The 22,773-nt window shown below is 40.2% G+C and overlaps 1 protein-coding gene across 3 annotated transcripts in view; it reads right to left on the bottom strand.

Moving 5' to 3' along the window:
- ELOVL7 (ELOVL fatty acid elongase 7) overlaps nucleotides 1-16,328 on the bottom strand; it is a 29,549-nt gene extending 13,221 nt beyond the window's left edge. Inside the window, exon 1 of one of the 3 annotated variants that reach the window (XM_064140419.1) lies at nucleotides 16,214-16,328. The gene's annotated coding sequence lies outside the window, so the exon portion shown is untranslated. Of the gene's footprint in view, nucleotides 1-84; nucleotides 167-14,373; nucleotides 14,391-16,213 lie in introns of those variants that run through there. The other 2 variants (XM_064140422.1, XM_064140420.1) reach the window with 2 other exon arrangements.
- Nucleotides 16,329-22,773: the final 6,445 nt, after the last annotated feature.

Genomic DNA, 22,773 nt, shown 5'->3' on the forward strand with positions numbered 1-22,773 from the left:
CTAAGTCTGATGAAAATGTTACTGGAACGCAGACTGGCTAGCTCAAAGTGCTAAGTTGAAACTTAATTTAAACAAATAACTTACTGTTTCAAAACATGCTGTCAATAATCCAAAAAATTCTGTGTGGATGCTGGCTCAAAATGAATTGCCATTTATTATGGGCTTGGGTGTTTTGAGTGACTTTTTCTCCCTCTTACGGTGCAAATTTCTCATCCTGACAATTGCAGCCTGGTAAATAGACACTTTTTTAGCAATTATGCAATTGTCAATATAATTTAAATTTTGCATTAAGTGTCAGACAAACTGCTGTCAGCATTTAAACAACAACTTTTATGCCTGATAGGCACTGGCAATAAAACCAAGCTTTTTCTCTGGAACCAAACTATTTCCAATAGATTGTTTCTGCTTGCAGTAGAAAAGCAGCAGTTAAAATCAATTAATCCTCATATTCCCAGCCTCTGCTGTACTGATGGAGAGGCATTTTTCCCACCTCTCCTGACCCCAGCACTTGCAGCTCTTCTTTCATTAAATCATTTCACAAGAGCGAGACAGCAGAAGCTCTTCACCTTGATGTTTTCTTTTATGCTCACATGCAAGTAAGCAAGATCCAACTCCACAGCAGTTGCTAAATTTGGTTTGAAATTTTGGCAGTTCAGTTACTATCTTTCAGAGAAAGATGAATCATCCAGAGAGGAGCCACTGTCTCACCACATAGATATATTGACTGATCAATTACACTGAATCTAAAGGTAAGAAAAGTACTTAAGTTAAAGCCCATTATTTTAAGAGTATGAGTAATATCTGCAAGAAATATAGGCTATTCTGAAGTCAAAGATCTCTTTAAAATCAACTTCTATATACAACTTTACTTTCAACATGATGTATAAGTCTTTTTTTTTTTTTTTTTTTTACTACCTACCTAATTTTCCTGTGACAAGTTCATTTTTTATGAATGATTGTTTTAATGTCACTTTTTCCAGGACCATTTCTTTGTTAACTACCTACATGTAGGGTTAATGGCAGCAAGGAAAACACTAAGAGTAGGAAATTTGCTTTTTAGAATAGAGTGTGTAGATTGTTGTAAAGTGTCTTGAAGTTAGAAAAGTCACACTCACAGACTCGTTTCCAAATTCAGATTATTTTAAATGACATATTAGAAGAAACATAAAAAAACCCCAAACAAAACCACCACAAAGCAGTCATGTAAATTCAGTCTGACTAGCCCAAAAAGTTCTAAGAAACACAGAAGCAGTCCCCTTGAGAACATGCATTTGGAAAGCAAGCAGTGAAATCACCTCAAAAATACATGCAAGGTACTCAGCTCTTAGAAAGAAATAAGGACTAGTCTTTTTTTATTGATCAGTGGAAGCAATATTGTGCCCCTAGATTCAAGTCAACTGTACCAAATATAATTTCCAAATACATTTTTGAACAAATCTGTCTTTGCCATTACAAAAGTGAGGCAAAGGACAGAAATGGCTGTGTTAAAAAAAAAGCAAAGTAATTTTCTATTCTCTGGTTCCCAGTAGCTCAGCAGGCAGCTGAAAGTACCCATTAACTGCAGGTGAGTTAAAGTATATATCTTGGCAGAATCAACTTCAAGTTGGACTATTACCTTTACTGGAGAGGCAAGGTTAGATGATAAGATTGTTTACATCAGCCAAAACCACCACAAACACATCAAACCATTTGAGAATGTCTTATTGTTACAAGTAGTATGTATTAAGTTGCTGTAAGTGCTCAGGTTAGACAAGCACATGAAACTATTGGTGATTCTTGTAATAAGAATTACTGGTATGCCTAAAACATTCCATATTTTTCAATGGGAATAACAAGTTTCTTAGATTCCTTTGTTTAACCCACATGAAAGATATTTGTCATTCTTGAGACTCATTTATTCCCCCTACATAGTTTTAAAATATAAAAACAGATCTCAAGATTTGCCTTTAAACAGTAATTTTACAAGAAGGGTTTTGTGCTGATGGCTACAGAACAAAAGAAGCAATATAACTTGAGAGCAACCCAAGTCAAATGACACATGCTGATGTAAGCTCTGTCACTTCAGAAAACAAATTCTGAAACTCACTGATAAGTTAAAACACTTAAAATTACTAATTTGCATTAGAAAGCAAAGCTAATTATTAGAAAGATTGGTAGCTACTTTTACAGGGACCCCTTAGCTAAAGACGGAAGAATGTCACAAACCAGTACAAACTTCAGTGGGATAATTTCACCCAAGTCAGCTCCCAGAAAAGCAAAAGTTCTGGGGCATCATCCTTTGGCTGGTAAGCAGGTAATGATGGGGGGACCCTCTACCTGACAGAGCCTGCTGAAAGATGGGGAGAGACTGCAGAAAGCATTGACCCATGCAGTCCAGATTTCACAATGCTAGCTTAAGAAATGACACTAATACTGGCTTACATATTCAGGTACAATTATGAAACTTTCATGTTTCAGAATCACTTGGTACACTGTCGTTAATTCTGCTCTTGAAGTTCAGAAGGTAATTAAATCAAGATGCTTCACAGATGGTATCTTAAGCTTTACCTGGGAAATAAGAGCTCTGCCCTTCCTATTTCCCAAGGCTGTGTGCTTACATAATTGCAGTTATTTTAACAATGTTACTCCCTTATGCTACATGGCAAACAAATACAAACTGCCTATTACATTAGATGGATTACTCACCTACATTCTGCAACAGTTTTAAACTTAGCTGGGTGTTGCCTGTTGTTACAGATTTCCCTCAGAGAAGTTTCCATCATCTTCCTGATAACTTTATGCCTTCTCTCAACTACCCAACCCAATTTTGCGAAGACTCATCTCACAGGCAAGCTGGATACATCCAACTTAAAATTAGGTGGCCTTTTTTGATAATATTGCTTGAAATCACTGTTCCTGTTACACAACAGCTCTGCCCAAGTTAGTGACAGAAAGCAGGCATGGCAAATCTATGTAATGAGGTACTTAAAGAAATGTCCAAGTTTTGAAATCTTTGAAGTCTGTCAATTTTAAAACATGAAACCTAAGTACCTAGAATGTATCAACAATTTTTTCATGCATATTCTAATGTAGACACTGGGGGGAAACAGCAGATTCCTAAATAAATATCAGTTACTTTTTAAAAAGCAGAGATCCTAGAAATAGGCAGAAAAGATTTAGAAGTCCCATGAGAAGATCTACTTGTACAATTTCTCATTGGTAAACTAATACTTATCCTATGTAGTTACCCATATTGAACTATTTACATGGTACCTCCTTACTGTTCTGCTTTTTAAACTAACAACAAATTTGTCCTTCACCCAGACAAATAGACTGTAAGCAACAGAACTCATGAAAGCACATCTCGTTTCAATCATGCTTCAGACTAGTTTTACACCAGACTAATGGATTCCCTATTCTTGTGCTGCATAAAGTGAAATTAACTTATATTTCCTTCCACATCTGTCTACAAACTGTTGAAAGAACTGATACTGCAGACTTTCCTACGAGGCTGAACACTGGCTGGAGGCACCAAAAAGCCTTGTTTTGTGTCCAATTCCCAGACAGAATTACAGAGGCATTCTCCTGGTCTGTATACATTGAGCCCATCACCACCCACTGAGCAGGAAAACCCCACCATGCAGTTCCACACCACCACTGCTGATGGATCTGGGTCCTTTGACAGATGCAGGCTAAGCCACAGCAACTCACTGACCTTTCTGAAAGCTTAATCTTTTGAGAACAGTGTTGCTTTTTACTCAACTTGGATCTAAAAGTTTGAACAGGCTTTTGCAAAGGAAACATTGATCATATGAATTGGGATGCTGCAGCCAGGGAGAAAGGTGGGAGTAGCAGCCCTGTCATAGTTCCCTTTAAGCTGATAGTGAAATCACATAATGAGAACACAAGATCATCATGTTCAGTCCTGCATACTCATAGATAACCACGTGCTAGATCTACAGTCAAGAAGTTTACACACTTCAGTTTTCCTTCTATATTCCCTCTGTGTTTGAGCATTTGCATGTTGGCCATTCTGTAGCCAACTAATATCACCTCCCTACTTTTCTGCCGTGGTGAGTGTCTCCTGCAACCAAGATTAAGACAGAAGTTCTTCTTGTTGCCCTCCCTCCCCCCCCGTTAATGACTTACACTTGGCTCCTTTAAGTTTAATCTCAGGTCAGTGATGCAAGCTCATGGAGTCAACTAGGCCTTGCCACCATGGTGAGCCCAGTAACACATATCACATGACAACTTTCACCTAGAAGTCAACATAAGCCTTACCTACGTTGTAATTAGTTTTATTAATGAAACATAACATCTATTCAATAATGAAAGACCTGTGACAAAGTATTAATTCTGTAATTGGGACATATCCAATTCAGGTTAATCTCCTCCTTACCTAAAGGACTTAACAGATTCATCTTTTTCCTCCTTCCTTATTATGGAACTAGAAAACTTCTGCAGCATTTGAATTTTTCTTTCAAGACCATTATCATCTAAGCTTTGAGTCACTTTGCATAGACTAAAGAAAGAATGAAAGAAAGAACCAGGTACTATGCATCAGTAGCAGAACCTGTTGTTTTCTGCACCACCACACAATCATGCTGACTCATACACCAAACATTCCCCACACATTTCTCTACAAGCCAACATCTCTGCCATGTGCTGAGCTTTTACCCCTTCTGTTTTGGTTTGGTTTTGTTGTGGGCTTTTTCTCTTCTACATTAAAGATAGTCCTCATGAATATATGTAATAATTATTTACAGTTGTGGGGGTTTTAAGTGCATACACATTGTTAATAAGCAAGCAAGTCAAAATGTAAATCTCTGTCCTGAATGAGAGAGGGGTGGGGTACTTAACCTGAACTGCAAAGATAGCAGTACCTGATGTTTTCAGTCTGCATAGGAAATAGATTATTTTAAAGACACAATTTATAGGTAAGCTCTAAAAAGGGTAGAGGGAGTGCAACTGCTAACATCTTGAATGGCAGGAATCAAAGATACCTAATTACAACATAAGTTTGCATTTCATAAGACTGAAAATGAAGGGCCTTTGTGGACACTTAAAAATAAGACTAGTGACATTTCAATTTTTGTCATTGTGGTGATCAAGATTGATTTAGAGTACACACCGTTCATATTTTTATGCTTTGGTAAGGCTTTTAGACTTTCTTCTAGACTCCATTTTGAAGTGAAGCATATAGAATGCAGATACAACCATCCTCATATCAGTCATCAATACCTTTCAAATATACCTGACAAATGGCAGGCTGGAACCAAAAAGACTCAGCTAATGTTGCCCAGATTTTTTTATCAGCCTAAAGTTCTCATTTCTTCTTCTCTGTGATAACATTACTAGAAGTCTGTAGCACTCCTGAACCTCCAGGCTTAGAAATTACTCTGGTTCTGAGCATTATGGCTTGTCTCTATCTGCATGATTAAAGTTACTCATGACAAAACACGAGAAGGGACAAAACTGAGACAGTCCCTTCATTCAATCAGCAGCAAGATGATTCAGTGAGTTGGCTCCATCATATAATCTATCCTCATGAGTTAACTGCTTCTAAGAATTGCATACATGGGGTTAATTACAACAGTGTCGACTGATGAAGAGCTTAGTTTGTGTTTACTCATAAATTGTCATTGTACAGTTGCAGTGGGGGCTACTCCATGGAAGCTAAAAAAGAGAAGAGAAATGCAGAGCTACACTTGAGATTCTAGAGAAGCCTCCTTAAAACAAATGAGAACAACACTTGCCACAGAGGTAACATCCTGCCAATGTAGCCAATACCAATGGGGAAAAAAAAAGTGCACAATCTTTCTTATTTTCAAAGACATGTTGTAACAAAATAATGGTTACAATGGCAACGTAAGTGTAGCTGTTCAACACTAGAGAAAAATATACACAGAAAAATTAGACCATCATTTTCTGGCAGACAAAAGTAGGGAGAAGGTGCTGTCTTCTGTATCACGAAAATGCTGCAGAAAGGATTTTCATAGGAAGGGGAGACAATTTTTTTTATTATTTTTAAATCCCATTAGGAACAAATACTTGCTTTAAGAAAGAATTGAGCAAATTAAGTGAAAAATATTCATTACGAAAGGAAGATGTATTTTTTCTACAGTCTCATCTTGCCTATAGCATACACTTGACTTACTGTCACTCTGGCTGCTGTAGCAAAATGACATTTCAAAGTCAATGCAATTTTACAGAACTTTCATTGCACTGGTTGTAATCTTGCTGGGTTCAGAGTGTGAGTAAGTATAACACTGATAACACTTGTGTGGAGTTGCAACATATTATTTTGTTCACAGTTTAATGCAGCAATTTACAAAGCTGAACTGCTCCCACATCACTCCCTCATGCTGATGTGGGCTAATTTCCTTTATCATTGTTTCGCACTCCCTTGCACTTGCTCAATCTACCCACCTGCTGTGTCCCAGGCCGATATCCTAGGCAGCAAAAGAACCCATTGCTTCTGCTCCAGCTTTGGTTGCATTGCGTTAGACAGGCACAAGTTTTAAAGACAGCTGACTTAAAACTAACAACTTCCCTTCTTTCCCCTCCCCCCCCCCCCCCCCCCCCCTTTTTTTTTTTAAACCTACTAGGCAGCATAGCAAACATACTGTTGAGCACTGTAAACATCAGCAACTGGACCCTCTCTAGGAGGATTCTTCAGAAGAAGCTGGAGCCTGCTGTGCTGACATGTTCAGCAACGACCCACACAACACAACCCTGAACTTTTGGGAAGTGTAACACAAGGCATGGGTGCACAGCAAGAGGCAATGACAGAGCTTTAGGGTGACAAAAGCCATTTTAAAGGAAATCTGTGCTGAATATTTTTAAACTAAAGCCTCAGGACACTCCCCTTACCCATGGAAGCATGCTGACAGTATTAAAATAATTTTTAAAAAACCTGTTCCTAATTTTAGTCTTGGTAAATCTTCTACTGTTGTGAATGTGCTTGTTGAGTGCTCCAGGAAGCCATTACACTGCCACATTCTAAGTACTTCCACTCCAGAGCTGGTAATTCATACAGCTACAGCTGGTTCCAAGTCACTGAGGGATATGCAATGGAATATAAAAGCCTCAGGTTTCTGGTGGGTTTTGTTGTTTAAATGAACACTTTTCAGCATGGTGGAAGGTCTAGATAATTACTACAAAACATATTCACGAATCTTGCAGTACTGTGTCTCTGGACACCCCAGTTCAAGAAGGACAAAGAACTACTGAAAAGAGTCCATCACAGGGCCACTAAGATGATGGGGGATTGGAGGAGGCTGAGAGGGGGAACTCAGTAATACTTTAGAAGTATTCTAAGGGGTGTGAGGAAGATGGGAGTCAGACTCTTCTCAGTGGTCTACAGTGGCAGGACAAGAGGTAATGGGCATAAACTCAAACATAGGAAGTTCCATCCAAACATGAGAAGGAAATTCTTTACTTTTAGGGTGGCAGAGCACTGGAACAGGCTGTCCAGCGAGGTGATAAAGTCTCTGTTTCTGGAGAATTTTCAACATGATCCTTGGCATATTACTGTGTGGTCTGCTACAGGTGATCCTGCTCTGGCATGGACCTGGATTCAATCATCTTCAGAGGTCCCATGCAACCACTACTATTTTGTGATTCTGTCATTCTATGATTAGAGTCAGGTAACCTGCAAAGGTATACTATACTGTTGTTTGAAGACTCAAACCTCTCAGACAGAACAACTTAAAAAGACGTGAACAGACTTCATATTTCTCCTGACACTCCTGTTTTTCATCCTGCATCCCAAAGAGCATCTCCACTTTTATATATATATATATATATATATATATATATATATATATATATATATATATATATTTACCAGAGTTACTGCAAAAGTGAAAAGCAATTTCAAAAACAGAGGTGAGGTAGTTTTCCATTAAGTTTGATTTGTACTCTGTACCCAAGGAAGGAATCACAAAGAGATGGAGAACATATGGCAAATAGAGGTGCAAATGTTAGGGACAGCTGGAGGAAATGACCCTGCAGATGCATCCTGTACTCAAAGCCACTTGTCGGAGTTGCATTGTGCTTATGCTTTGAGTCCTGGTATGAATGCATGGAAATTACTACGTTAAAAATCCCCTTTTGATTCTGTTTGAATTTTGACTAAGCTCACTCAAGCCATCTTGGATGATGTTTACACTATTTTATGGTCAGTAACTTTCCATAGCATCTTTCCCTTTTGAGGAAACTGCACCCCTTGGAAGGTGATATAGTTTGCCAGAAGTTGGACACACAGTGTGAACACAAGAATGGGAGCACATTTTCTTTGACTCAGAATCAACAGTGTTTCCAGAAATGCCCTTTTCCTCTTGCAGTGCAGGTGCCCTTTTAAAGATTCCAGAAGTGCTGCACTTCCAAACGGCTCCTGTGAATGCTCTGGGCATTAGAACTCAAAACCAGCATGGAATAGGAACATTCATAACTACCTAAAAACATTAGAGAAAGGAAACATCTTGTCAAGGTTACTCAGGGCAGTTAAAGGACTATGGAGAAAAAAAAAAAAGAAAAAGCTGTTCCCAGGGCAAAGCAAAGACAGTATTCATATGACAACTTAACCTCAAAAGCTTACATGAAAACAAAATTCTGTGTCACCTAAAAACATTAAGTTCCCTGATTAGCAAAAAGTTTCTTATGACTTTTTTAAACACTTTGTGTAAAGACCTTGTTATAAAAATCCAGCTTTAAAAAATGGCAGTGCTTTGTTAAATTTCTGAGCAACCAAAATACAGGAGTGTGTAACAAATGCAAAGTAGAGACTGATATTATGGGCAAAAATATATTAATGACATTACGGAGCAGTGAATATTGCTCCAGATCTAGTTAGCTAGACATTAGCTCATTTGCCAGGAGGAATTTTTCTAAGTCTTTGTTATTTGTTGCTTTTAGGAAGCCAAAGAACTGTACATAAAGCAGCATTATTGAAGCTGTGAGTTTGTAACTTCTAAAAACCAGCTTAAAGCAAGGGATGATAACTTCTCAGAAGAATAGAACAGAACATCACGTTAGTGCACAGGTTTACTCACAGAAATGTTGCAAGCATTTTCCACTTTCTATCACAATTTTCTATTACTACAGCATAATGTAGTTCTCATCATGTTTTCAGGCATTCAGATACCACCCAGGACCTTAAGACTTCTCTGTAGTTTAAAATGTTATCACCTGAGCCAGACAGCTGCATCTGGCCAAGTCAGACGCACTTATTTTCTTCTTTCCAATCCTGAAAATTTGCCAAATGCAAATAGCTCAGAAAAGTGCACCCCACCACCAAAGTGCATTAGGCAATGGATGTGCCACATCAGAATAACACAGGAGACAACACTACTTCCAGCACAGAAACTTGGCAAGCAGTAGAGTACTTAGCTTAATACTAATGATCCTGTAAAACACTGGTATACAAGAAACAAAGTGTCTAACAGTCTACTCAGCATGCAACAGCAGTAAAACAGAAGGAAATGTATCATCATCAGCACAACAAATCTGTGAACAGAACTAAAGCATTGGGTGCCAGTTCAGTGTTCTACTTACTATGCAAAACTACCAGGCTACACAACACTTTCCAAACCTGAAGTAACAGCACAGCCCTCATCACCCAAGCTAGTTTCTAAGCACAATAGTTTGTCTTCACTCTGTCTTTTCTACTTCGCTTCAGAATTATCTTATTATTCACAAACCAGGGAACTTTTTTGCATCCATTCACCGCCTTACATATACATTACATAGCTGCAGATTCACTCACTGACTATATAAAAAAGCCTGTAAGAGCAGCTCCCTTGCTTTCTGAAAGTCTTTCTAGATTCAGTTAAGTTTTGCCCAGTGCTCCAGCACCTTCAGTGAAAGCAACTGATGGCATGTAGTCACACTTCTCATGAGTATCTGTAAAGTTTTTACAGGATAAAAGCAGGAATACAAAATTGCACAATTTACACAGCTCCAGAGGCAATTTTCCATACCACGTTTTAAAATGTAGTTCAAATGAGTTATCTAATCAGTTCCATTTTAAAATAGAGTAGCAACCAAGATAGGGAAAAACTCTGCATCTAACCATATAAATGCAAATACTGCAAAATATGCTAATGTATTCACTTGGAATATACTTAAACCTAAGTAATTTTCACCTGTACAGGAGAAGGCAACATTATCAGGTATTACTTCTCTGAAGAGATCATAGACATTTCCGTGCTGCCCATCTCCATCTAGTCATAATGTCACATGGTAAACAAATACTGCAGTACTTAACAGAATAAATGAGCACATCCAAACAATAACCCTGATACTTTTCAGCCAATGGAAAATAAAATTAAAATTTGGCTGTAAAGTATTCACGATAAAAAAGTATAAATCAGGTACACTTGACAAAAAGATCTTTTCTCTTCCATCAGTGACAACAACTCTAAACTACAATACTCTCCTTCTCAGTCTCACTGCACTCTGATCAGTTACTAAATTAATAAAAACGTTAATATAGACATCTGTTTTGACTGCAATTTCCAGGCACTTTAGTTCTTAACAGGTCATGCAAAACCATATTAAAAAAAATATTGTCAAATAATTTTCCTGAAAGAAAGGGCACAGTACCAACACAAGCAGTACTCTAAAGGCATACAGAGAAGCACTGAATCAGGCTTTTGCCACTTCAGGACTGATGATACAATGCAATTTATTTCCAAATCAACAAACTGATCTGTGTTTCAGACTCCAGTAAGATTTGTCCCCTTCTTTCATTAGAAAACAAAGAATAAAAGGAATAGAGTTATTCTTAGTAAGCTGCATTTTCATCTCAGATATACCCATAAGTCCACTGTTCCATCACTGAGACAGGGGCATTGTTTTGAATTCCACTTCAGAAGACGCTTGTAGAAATGTAACTTTTTGCACTGTCCTTTCTATTCCTTTTACAGATGTTTGCAGAATGCCACACAAAGTTACACTCATATTCACACAAAAGGACTTTGGATAGAGATTCCAGGCATGAGGCTCAGTGTGTAAGGCTCCCTACCAATGTAAAAGATAATTTAAACTACAAAGAATTCACAATACAATTAAACACACACCAGTATCATGTAGGAATTCAGAAATCTGCTACAATCAGTTTCTCTTCAGCATGGCTGCTCAAGTAGAGCAAGTCTGACTTTTTACGGGGTAAGTTTGCCGAGAGTGCTTTTAATGGAAGCAATGTCATTTTAATCAACCTATCCCTCCATTACTCATATCCTTCACTTGTGCTGGAACAATCATTTTCTAGCTGCATAATAAAACATATTGAGAAACACATCCAGGGCCAGTGAGACAGCCCTGCAGAAAAGAAAAGTATTTTTAACCCAGATTACTTCCTCAATGCTTTACAGCACCAGCTTTCACCAAAGGTTATACCAGCGCAACAGAGAGGTAACACAAGGGCAAAAAACACTCAAGATAAAAGAAATGCTGGTGAAATTTACAACATCAGTCTAAGCTGATATGATGAGTGGAGTGGAGATAAGAGGCAATGTTCACTGCTTTTACCATGACAAGTAATGCAGCCTTGACACAGTTAAGAGGGGTAATCTGAATTCCATTGCTTCTGACAAATGCCATGCTCCATAAAGTTTATTGATACCCATATTTGTCCTCTTTGTGACATCTGTGTCACTTTGCAGATAGAACCAAGAACTTGCTCTGAACTGTGCAGGCTTTACAAGTAGTTATTAAGAGATTAGTTTTGTGCGGTAGCTCAGGATTCAATGTTAAAAATGTTACCAAATTCAGTTCCTCAGATTCTTATTCAGAACTAAGACAATTTTAGAACTGTGCTGCTCTAAACTGTGTATTCTCACTCAGTTTATGAAGTGCTTACAGGTCTCTTCGACTCAGCATCTTCTGTGATAAAATGTTTCATGTAACTATTTTAAGCATACAGAACATAAATAGCAAAATACTTGCAGATAAAACAGAAAGTCATAGAATCATAAAGTGCATCAGGCTGAAAGAAACTGTTAAAGGTCATCTTCTTCAACCCCCCTTTATTAAGCAGCAACACTGCCAATTAGATCAAGTAGCTCAGGGCCCCATCGAGTTTGATGTTGAACATCTCTAAAGATGGGGCCTTCACCACATCTCCGGGCAACCCAGTCCAGTATTTCACTATGCTCATTGTAACAAACTTCCTCCTGACATTCAACCTAAATCTACCCTGCTCCAATTTGAAATAATTTCCCCTTTCTTATTGTTACACACTCTTGTAAACAGTTCCTCCCCAGCCATCTTATAGGTCATCTTCAAATGATGCTATAAGTTCCCCTGGAGCTATCTCTTCTTCAGGCTGAACAACCCCCAAATTTCTCAACCTGTCTTTGCAGGAGAGTTGCTCCAACACTGATGTCTTTGTGGCTCTCCTTTGATATCATATATCAACAGATGTGTGGAAAACATTTTGCTACAGGAATTTTGTAAAGAGAGGCAAACCCCCACAAAAATAGTAAAGCAATTCTATCTAGTATTTCTAGCAATGGGCAGCAATAAACACTGGAATCAAAGACAAAGAAGAGACATGTGAATTTCCCTGGTGTCACCCATCAATGCAAATTTACATATTTAATTTCCATTTAAATTAGTTTTTACATTTTGGATTTCAACTAAGTATCAGAAGGAGAAAAAAGTTCTTAATGGTTACATTACTTGCAACTTCACAAAACTTCTTGTAAAAGGAGCATGTGACTACAGGCTACAAGAAATAAAACAATCACAGGACCTCTGTCTTTCATTTTCTTCATTTTAAAATAAGTTGTGCTGCTAAAGGTACAATCAGACTCTGAAAATTAATTATATATTTTATTGATGCAACATTTTTGTTGTAGTAATCTGCTATTTTAATGGAGGTTTACTTTTCACCATTTAGGCTGCATTTGTCCTCTAAATACATCACTGAGCTTCGGCATTGTCTGAAATGCTCTTGACAAGTGCATGGGACCCATTTATTAGCACTGTCCAACAATGCAGAGTAACTATCAAATGTTTAAATAACATATAAAGTAATTGAGCAGAAAGATCCTAAAATTAAACCTAAGGCAACCACGAAGCTTTGTGGTACGCTTTATATCTCTTTTATGGCAACAATTCTTAATGTTGGAACTGTCTCTGAGTTTCCCAGTGCTTAGTTCCTACTCATTACTCCTTACTCCACTCAGGGGTGGCTTCCATGATTTGGTGGCGTGCTTTGGAAAGTAGCTTAAATTGACCAGCAACTAATCTGAAGTCAGTATGAATGCTGGGCTACAACATTATTTTTAGTATAGAAGACTCCACTTCATCTATACATCCAGGCTTACATGCCGTAGCTCCACTACTATTTTACAAATTATCCTTAATCTGCTGCAGACAAAGCAAGTTGGATTAGTTTAACCCATAGCTGGGAGCTAAACTATGTCATTTTGGCTGGAGCAGACCAAGTTGCTTATTCCAGCCTTCACTAGAATAACAGGGTGTTGGCTTCTGACAGCCATCATAGAGCAGAGAGGCATCAGCGAGGGAGAGATGACACTCGAAGACTGCCAAGTTAGACCCATATTGTAACAAACATGATTTCACAAGCAGCTAATGAAGATCCAGGAAGGGATCCTGGCTCCCTTCCACCTTCTGCACCTGAACACAGCACAGAGGTGACATCGTCCCGTTTCCCTCACTGCACACCTGCTTCTCATGCCTATCCCAGGCACTTCTCTCCACACCTGCCCACACCTACAGAAATCCATGTGTTAAGCAGATGGCCAGGGGTAGGCCAGAGGAAGACATAAGTGTTAATGGAGAAGCACTGGACAGAAGTAGATTCAAAAAGAAGAGCAGGAGTCCAAGGTAGGGAAAAAAAAACACCACTTCCTGATTTATTGCAGCAGAGCGAAACAAAGCCAGGAAGGGCACAGCATGACAAGGGGAGTGCACTCAGCAAAGGCCATCAAGTCATATCAGGATACAGAAATATAGCTGAATAGTTCTTCTACTGGTATGTAATTAGTTTATAGGTATTTCAGAGCATTCAGCAAACTTCCTAACTAGCTAAATTCCATTTGGCATGTACTATTTGACTAATGCCATGGCATCTTTCCCAACACATTCCATGAATACTGCTTCCTGTACCATAACCTGCCTCACTCTACTGGTAAATAAATACCATTTAATGGAAAGTTGATTGACACATTATAATGAAATAATATAGAGTTATACTATTCCCTGCACTTGCAACAGAGGGTCTGCCCATGAGGGCTTTAAGCCTACATTCACCTAGGTCTTTGTACTTTTTCAAGCAAACATGGAAGTATGAGTGCTCCCATTCCCCAATACCTCCATACTGCCTAACACTCTGTCAATAAACAGTGATGCTACCTTTACCTGAGGCAGCTCCAAGGCAGCTTGAAAGCTTCCAGGGCAGTACATTAGATGTTGAGCAGCAGGACAAGTCAGGCAGCACGCTGTTCCCAGGCTGCTCCTGACAACCTGAAAAACTCGTTCAAACTTCTCCCACATGGCAACATTTAGTAAAGGCCTACACACAAGTCTGGGTAGTATCAAGTTACATTAGGCGGAAGGGAGTACTCATACCCAACTGTAAGGTTTCTGGTCTGTCCAAACAGCTTTAGCTAACTGAACCTAATTCTCTATATAAGCAAGGAAAGAAATCAGTAAGTGCTGGTTTGCAGCCTCACTACACCTTTTCAAGCACCACATAGCTCTGTTTTAGTGACCACAACAGCCAAAACCCAACCAAACTACCAACATACTTAGAACGTACATACAAGTTCGGCATCGGTATACTTACAATGATCAAACATCATACACAACATCCATGGTTGCAAAGGACAGGTCCAAGAGACTGGCCCAGTGTAGCCCCCTACACCACACAAATCGGCACCCACCCTCTTCCTCAGCTCAGAAGCTCACCGCCGCTGCTAGTCCCTAAGGATGGACTTGCCATGCATGGCACCAGAGAATTTTGAGGAGGAAGGCAGTGAGCCAGACAGCCGCCCTTCCAACTTGCCAGACAACCCCTGACTAGACATCATCCCTCCAGCCCTGCATTTTAATATAATCATTTTAAGCATGTGGGCCACACCTCTCCCCTGGTTGCCTCTAGCTTTTGCCTCTGCAAAGAAAGAAGCCTCCCTTTCTTGACGCCAGAGACCACTCTTCTTTCAGAGGGGTGTGGAGGGAAAATAATCTTTCAAGAATGAAATCACTGATGTGCAAATTAAATCCTTCAGTGCAAGATGGAGACCATCTCCATGCCTCATTCTTGGTGCGACTTGTTCTTCAAGGCTAGAAGATGAACTCAGGTGCGTGTGATGCATAGCCAGAGGGCTTGCAGGGACGAGCACCACGCGGTGTGGAGCACACGCAGACGGTTTGGGGAACAGGTGGTGTGAGACACAGCCAGGAAGTTTGGGGGTCAGGCAATGCAAGGTAAGACGTACATCCCGAGGATCTGGAGATGAGACACATCAAGGTGCGGATGGGGACAAGGACTAGAGATGCGGATGCAGGCGGCGGACGAAAGTAGGGAGGAACAAGGAGCAAACAGAGAGAGGATGGCACGCGGGTGCAACCAGGGGTCCCGGGAAACAGATAGGCAGAAAGCATCCCGTAGCCCATCCCCATCCCGCCCAGCCCTGCGTGCCAAAGCGCGGGAAAGACACCGCGAAGCGACGCCGCAGGCTGCCCTCCACACGCCGCCTATCCCGCGGCGGCCGGCGGCGGCGAGCGCACCCCGCTGGGCCCCCGCGCAGCCCCAGCGCCGCCCCCGCCCCGCAAGGACACTCACGCGGCAGCAGCGGCGCGAGCCCACCGCTCCCTCCAGCCGCCGGACAGCAACTGAGCGCGCGGCGGCGCGGGCGGCGAGAGGGCGCGCGGGCGGGGCAGCCCGGCGGGGCGGGGCGGGACGGGGCGGGGCGGGGCAGTCCGGCCCCCGTCCCCGCCGCCCCGCCCCGCCTGGGTCGGCCCTGCTCTGTCCTGCCTCCGCCGCAGCACCGCCGCCGCGTTGACAGCCGCGCCCGCAGCCAAGCCCGCACTGAGTCACGGGCTCCCGTGTCGCTTCTCCCATCCCCTCCACACAGCCGGAGCGGGGCTTCGAGCGCCTTTTGGTATCGGCGAGGAGTCGGCGGCGGGAGGCCGTGATGATCCCCCTCGCCCATTCCCGCAGTCAGACTCCCCAGGGGCAAGACGACTATTTGTCTACCTGTTGCAGTGTCCGCTGCCACGGTGCTCAGGGCTTCTCCCGAGCTCTCCTTAGCGCGATCTCCCGCTGGTGCTTTCTGCTGGCACGGAGATGTGGGAGCTGTTCCGGAGTCGGTGACAAGAGTCACTCAAAGCAAGAGCAGAAAGACGTAGTAATTCCTGGTTCTGAAAAACAAAGCACAACTGCTCAGCTTTAGCTCAATGCTTGATGGCACACTCTCCCCAAAAAGGACTGCAGTACTCCTCTCTAAGAAGCTATTTCGGAGAAGGTAACGCTCCCCGATGACTCCCATCTAGAGAAGACGTATGGAGCATAAAGGAAGATGAAGAATTAGTGTAATTAGGTGTTCCAGTACCTTTAGCCCACAGAAAGACAAAAATGGCAGCTTTTAAAGATAGCTAGCATGGAGATGGTAAGTCGAGTCAAAAGATGAGGCAAGACAAGGGACCAGAGTGGCAAACTGAAGAAAACAGGCAAATTCCATTTATAATATGCTTTGAAAAGCACAAGAAGAAACTGGGAGCTACTGCTATGAGATTAATACATTTATACAGGGAGGAGATACTGGGATTGTGACAGGTGAAGAAATCCTGGAGCTTTTGAAAGGGCATTTTAATAAGATCACCGGATTTAGCCAGGTAGGATATCTAGAATTACGATAATCCATTGAGCAATACTTTGCTTCACCTAGGACGGAAAAATCACAAACAAAATTAAAACACCCTATTTCTCCCCACCTCCTTAATTTTCAGATCTTGGAACCCTTTCTTTGATTTGTTGGTTCAATACCATTTTTTCTAAGACGTCAGCCAAGAAAAAATAAAAGCAGGCCTTAGAAACCAACACATCCCTGCTCAGACAGAGGCCCTGGGAGCCTTAGAACTACTACGTTTTGACTGGTCCAGTGGAATGTAGCTGTATGGATCAGCAGGCAACTAATATGCCTCCTGTGTTGTAAGTTCTATTTTGCTGTGCCTGATAGGGCTGCCTTGGCTGGGATAAAATGAGACACTGGGGTGCATAACAACAGAAAGTAAGCAGGGCAAATGTAATCTGTTACTAATGGAAAAAATAGCAACAATTACCAGATGCAAGCTAACAGTGCTAACATGTTTGATGCCAACACTGTCAGCAACAACTCTTCTTTCTTTAGAGCCCCATAGAGAGAGCAAGTAGCCTTGCCATACATGCACTTTAGGAGCAAAGGTAATCTGAATCATCAAGTCTGTGAGGGTTGGCAGGGTACAGAAATAATAGTTGACCTGTTCATGGCAGGTAAATCATTAACGTGCAGCAGGGGAAAGGAAGTATGAAGGAGATACTTGTGTCCTGCAGACAGGGAAAGCAGAGACACTTAGCAAGTCAGAGACTGTAAAGGAGGAGACTAGCAACTATGAGGTTTTCTCACTACTTAACACATGAAAGCTGCACATGAATCATACTGCAAATTTAAGTGGTCTTTAAAATTTCCTACATTCACTATCCAAGAACAGAGCATAAAGGAAAATAATGTAGCCGCTAGGGACAACTCTATGTATTTTACCAGACACTGAAGACTTAGTCCTTGTCTTCACTGAATGAAGAACTGTTCCTTTTGTGAATAATGCTAGCCAATATTTTCCTTATTTTGTTGCCTTACTGAAATCCAGAGAACTCACATGCTACTTTTCCACTGTCATTCTGTTGGTGAGAAGTTGATGAGACTGGTGCTCAGCAGGAGTGAAGAAAGGTGATCCCAAATTCAGATGAAAAATTGATATTGCAAAAGTAGAACAATAGTTGTAAATGTATGAAAAATAAAGGGAATGTTTAACAGAGGTAGTGCCATGGTGTCATACAGACAATACATATGTGACAAGTGATTCTATTATATACATATTTTTTAAGAGTACTTATAATGTGCATATATTACCTACATACTAGATGCATATAGTTAATATCATGTATATATAAATATAATGCATATATACACATGTGTTATATAATCAAGTTTATTACACAGCCACTGTGCTTTTCAAGTAAATAGTTGTGGCACATCTTGTCAGAGGCTATTGCTTAAATACAGGCTGATTGCAACTCAAGTTTCTGCCAGAAAGCAGAAGTAAACCACCTGTGAAAAATGCATTGCAATCAATCACAAAAGCCTTACTGAATGTAATGAAAAAACTAAAGCCAATACATGTGGCCAGCCTATTCCCTGAATACATTTCATCACCTGATTTTTTATTTTAATCTGTCCCATCTCTGAAAACAGTAAGTAAAAAGCAAGCCAACCTCACTAACATTTTAAATATAATCTCCAGTTTAAATATGTAAATGTGTGTTGCACATTTGTGGAAAACCATTGAATGAACACTCCAAGCATGTTCTATGATGCTTCTGATAGTGGCTGCTCTGGAGCACACAACCTTTTACAGCTTTTTACAGCTGAGGACTTTCATTCTGATTATACCTACCAACTTTTTTCTTAAATAAAATTAATAGCTAAATATTTTCAAAGTCGTGTTTTAGCTTTATGTGTTATTAACAGTGACAGATGCAAATGCTTTATTCTCACACAGATGAAACTAAAAGAAGTAGTAATCTTCTCAGAACACTGATGGCTAGTGGAGCCTGTTTGTTATACCTGGGTCACAACATTATGCCATAATCATAGCCTTATCCATGAGCTACATGCATAAACATGTCTGTAAAAATATTTTGAAGAGCAGAGCTCTACAACTGCAAAAGCATTCTAACATGTATCCTAAAAAATAAACAAACAAATGTCAACAGAAAAATAAAGGCTAACTCTGCAGAAGACCTTCACCCTGCTCAATAGGGCGTTAGCTGGACAAAATGGCAGGTGTAGGGATGTCATGGTACAATACACCAGAAAGGTATAGAGCTCTAGGAAGATGCATAGCAACCCAAACTACATGGCTGCTAAATCAGAGGAATCAACAAGGATGTCTTATCTGATTTAAAGTTTGTTTTGAGCTGTTAGAAGCATATTGTTAGGCACACCAAAGAGAAACTAGTACAGCCCAGGGAAACTCTTTGAGGCTAGTGAAGACTTAGCTGTACCTGTCATTGCAGCATGCCACATCTTGCACAACATCTAGAAGGATAAGAGTAAGATCTCTTTCAGGTGTGGCTTGAGCAGCTGCTTATTTGCATTTTGTTTGAACACCTTAGGAACAGAAATTACATTTCATAGCAAATTACATTTCTTCGGTAGTCTCTCATAGAACTACCATAGATCAGTCATTTCAAATTAAGAAAAAAGAACAAATGCCAGAACCTTAAAAAAAAGGCAAAAATATTCTTCATGTATGTATTTGTTTTTCTATAAATATTTGCAAAAGGCATTAAGGACATCTTTCATTATCATGCTCTCTGTATAGGAATATGGACATCTAGTGGCTTTCTTTTATGAAAGGATGCCCTGTGAAGGCCTGCAGTTATATCCATAATTTGTTAGCATCACAAAAGCCCACCTTGCAGTTTCAGACAAGATGATGCATGTATGTTGCAAAGTAGTGGTGACAGTCACAAAACAAATACCAGATATTCACAGATCTGTTTCAATCTGATAAGTGAGAGAGCACTATCTGCCATTCTCAGTAAAGAAAAGACTGTCAGGCAGACACTAATCAAAGCATTATTTAACTGCTGCATGGTAAGATTTTACAAGCAGTAACTTGCAGTATCTTAAAGGAACTTTTTTCCAGGATGGGTTTACAATCAGTTACTATGAATAATGAGATGAAACTGTACAGGACAGATAGCAAATAATGGAAATGCATATAAGCAAAACCTTTGTGTTAAGCTAAGAAAATATTCCTCATAGAAATGCTATCCTTACAGAAACCAGACTTGTATTCCAGAAGAAGGAGGCTGCCAGCTTGATATTTTCCTTTATTATTTTGAGGAAATATTGTATAAGGAAGCAATATACCTACTTTTCTCAAGATTTTCTCTCTGAAGAAAGCCAAATCCATCAAGACACTAAATCCTGGCTATATGCTGCACCGTGAAGAAGAACAATGAACAGGGAGTAAGGCAGCTGAATGAGCCTTAGTTTTCTGCTTAGCAGCATTCTATGCATGGGGGATCCCTGTTTTAGTTCTGTCAGTGAGAATCTGGAGCAAGTTGATTGGTTCAGACAATTTTCATAAACTCTGTAATGACTTCTAGCAAACTTTGCCAAGAGTTGGAGTTACTGTATATTTTGATACAGAAGAATGGTTGAAAACAATGTTAAGCGATATGCCCTCATCCTACATAAGAATAAGGAAGAAAAGTAAGAGCTGAATGAATGACTGACTCTGGTATCTCTTAATATAAACCCCTAATCCTGAAGCTGCAGCAAACTATACGCTCTCAGTAAGAAGTGCAGCAGTCAATATACAGAGCCTCTCCATTCAGTTATCCATCTTTCTGGTGCAAAAGCCTTGAAAGATCGCAGCTCTGTTACACTACCTAGTCCTTACAGCACTCTGCCTAAAGGATATGATGCATATTCCACCTCATAATATAAGCCTACAATATGAGTTTTAAGACTTCAATTAAAAAAAGGTGAAAATAAAATCACATGCACAAATACCCCAGCTGTGCTCAACAGTTCTCATTTACTTAAAAGAGACCATCTGTAGTCCCCTTCCAATCCATTCTACACACTCCTGATCAGCAAGCAAACATTCATACACCTTTCCTCTATAAGATGAGAGACAGTGTTAAACAGATTTTTTTAATCAAAGTCTTACTTCTTGTATCTCTGTTTTCTTTAACCTTTACAGTCAATTCTGACATTTTCACATGAGGCTCCTTCTACAGGACACACACATATATGCTACTATCACAGCAGTTAACATAAGCATATCTTAATTGCATTTATTCTTCTCAGCTTAAGTGTCTGTAACAGCATAACTGCAGCAACAGTGAAACTCAGAGGAAGTGACTAAAGCTTCCTTGAGGGTTGATTAAATACTCTTTGGACTGCTGTGCCTGGAAAAGCTGGCCTGTACTTAACTGGCATCATGGCTAGAGTGGAGGAAACAGAAGGGAAGTTGATTTCATGAGGTTATCGAACAGTTGCTTGGGCTGCTGTTGGGCTGGGCATCATCCCCTTCTAGGGATTTTACTGGCCTGACTTTATTAGTGACTCATGGAAAAAATCCTGCACACCCATTTTCAGGCCAACTCAGATGCATTTTCACTGCCATACTATTTTTGATCTCCCAGGAACCCATGAAAGTTGTCTTTTAAGCAGACAATACCAACAAGCAGTATTGCTGATACAGATGTAATGTAATGTGCTTGTAGAGTTGGACTAAGTAGTATGATTTTTTGAGTCCTTGAATGTCCTTTATTATTATTTATCACAGATGTCACTTTCAGCAGTTCAGAGCAATGAGTTTTTGCAGATGTGTTTAAAGGAAGGCAGCAGAGGTATTAAGCAGTAATTCTCAAGGCAAAGCTTAAACATATGATGGTAATATGATTAGAAAAACATATTCTGTCTTGGAGAATCTGTCATTGGGGAATCTGTAATGCAGCCTAAAAGGCTATGTGAAGGAGACTAAGGCCAGTATGGAAAAAGGTCAGGGAAAAACTCACCAAACAAATTAGTGAAACATTTTGTTTACCAGACTCGGTGAACAAAAACAAACCACGTGGTTCTTTAAAAAGAGATCAGTGTTTTCTTATTCTAGCTGCACAATTAGACTGGGCAGTAAAAGACTTTACATGCAACAGGATGTGCTGTTGCTAGAGGGTCTAATCCATGCCCATATTCCCAATGAGCACAACCTCAGGAAGACTCTTGTCATCATTAACAACTGCAGCTGTGGACATATGAAGCAACTGCATGAAATAGCATTACAGTGTACTTCATAATACGTGCTGTCATTCTTTTCCTGCTTCTGCTATTTCTTTACTGTTGGGACTGAGAGCTTAAATAGGTCAAGAGTAAAAGGTGGAAGTGGGAATGTGGCTTCATATCAGATGGCAGAGCATTATCTGACTCTTAGGTGTAGGTGGAAGCTGAGAAAAAAATCCTTTTAAGTGTATTTGTTTTCATATCTCCACCCATTTTGACATGCCTTTACACTCACTCTAGAGTAGCCAGAGGCAAAGGAATGAGTTACAAGAACAGCTCAAATAGATTGGCCAAGATTAATGCAACCTTTTACAATGTATTGAAACTTACTTTAAAATCCTACGATTTAAAAAAAATCTTACACTTCCTTGATTTTTACTTTTCAATTAATTGATAAGTCTGTATTGGTATGCAGCATGTTACTATGGAGTCTGATGATCCCACCCAGATTTGCTCTCCGCTCCCAGAGCAAGGTCAGGCAGTGATGTTTGGAAACATGACACAAAGGCAGAGCAATACAGAGGCAGAAGGATGCAGGGCCAAACAGAGGTCCCCCCCTCTACAAGTCACTCCAGGCTTGTAGCAGAGTCTGCAGCATCTGCAATACCTTCAGCTCTCAGCTTCTCTCCTGCCTCTCTGGACTCCATCAGCTCCAGCAGAAATGCCAATCAATGCATTTACTAAGCTTGGCAATGAC

The sequence above is a fragment of the Pogoniulus pusillus genome, chromosome Z (assembly GCF_015220805.1).
Source record: "Pogoniulus pusillus isolate bPogPus1 chromosome Z, bPogPus1.pri, whole genome shotgun sequence".
NCBI classification, from domain to species: Eukaryota; Metazoa; Chordata; class Aves; order Piciformes; family Lybiidae; genus Pogoniulus; species Pogoniulus pusillus.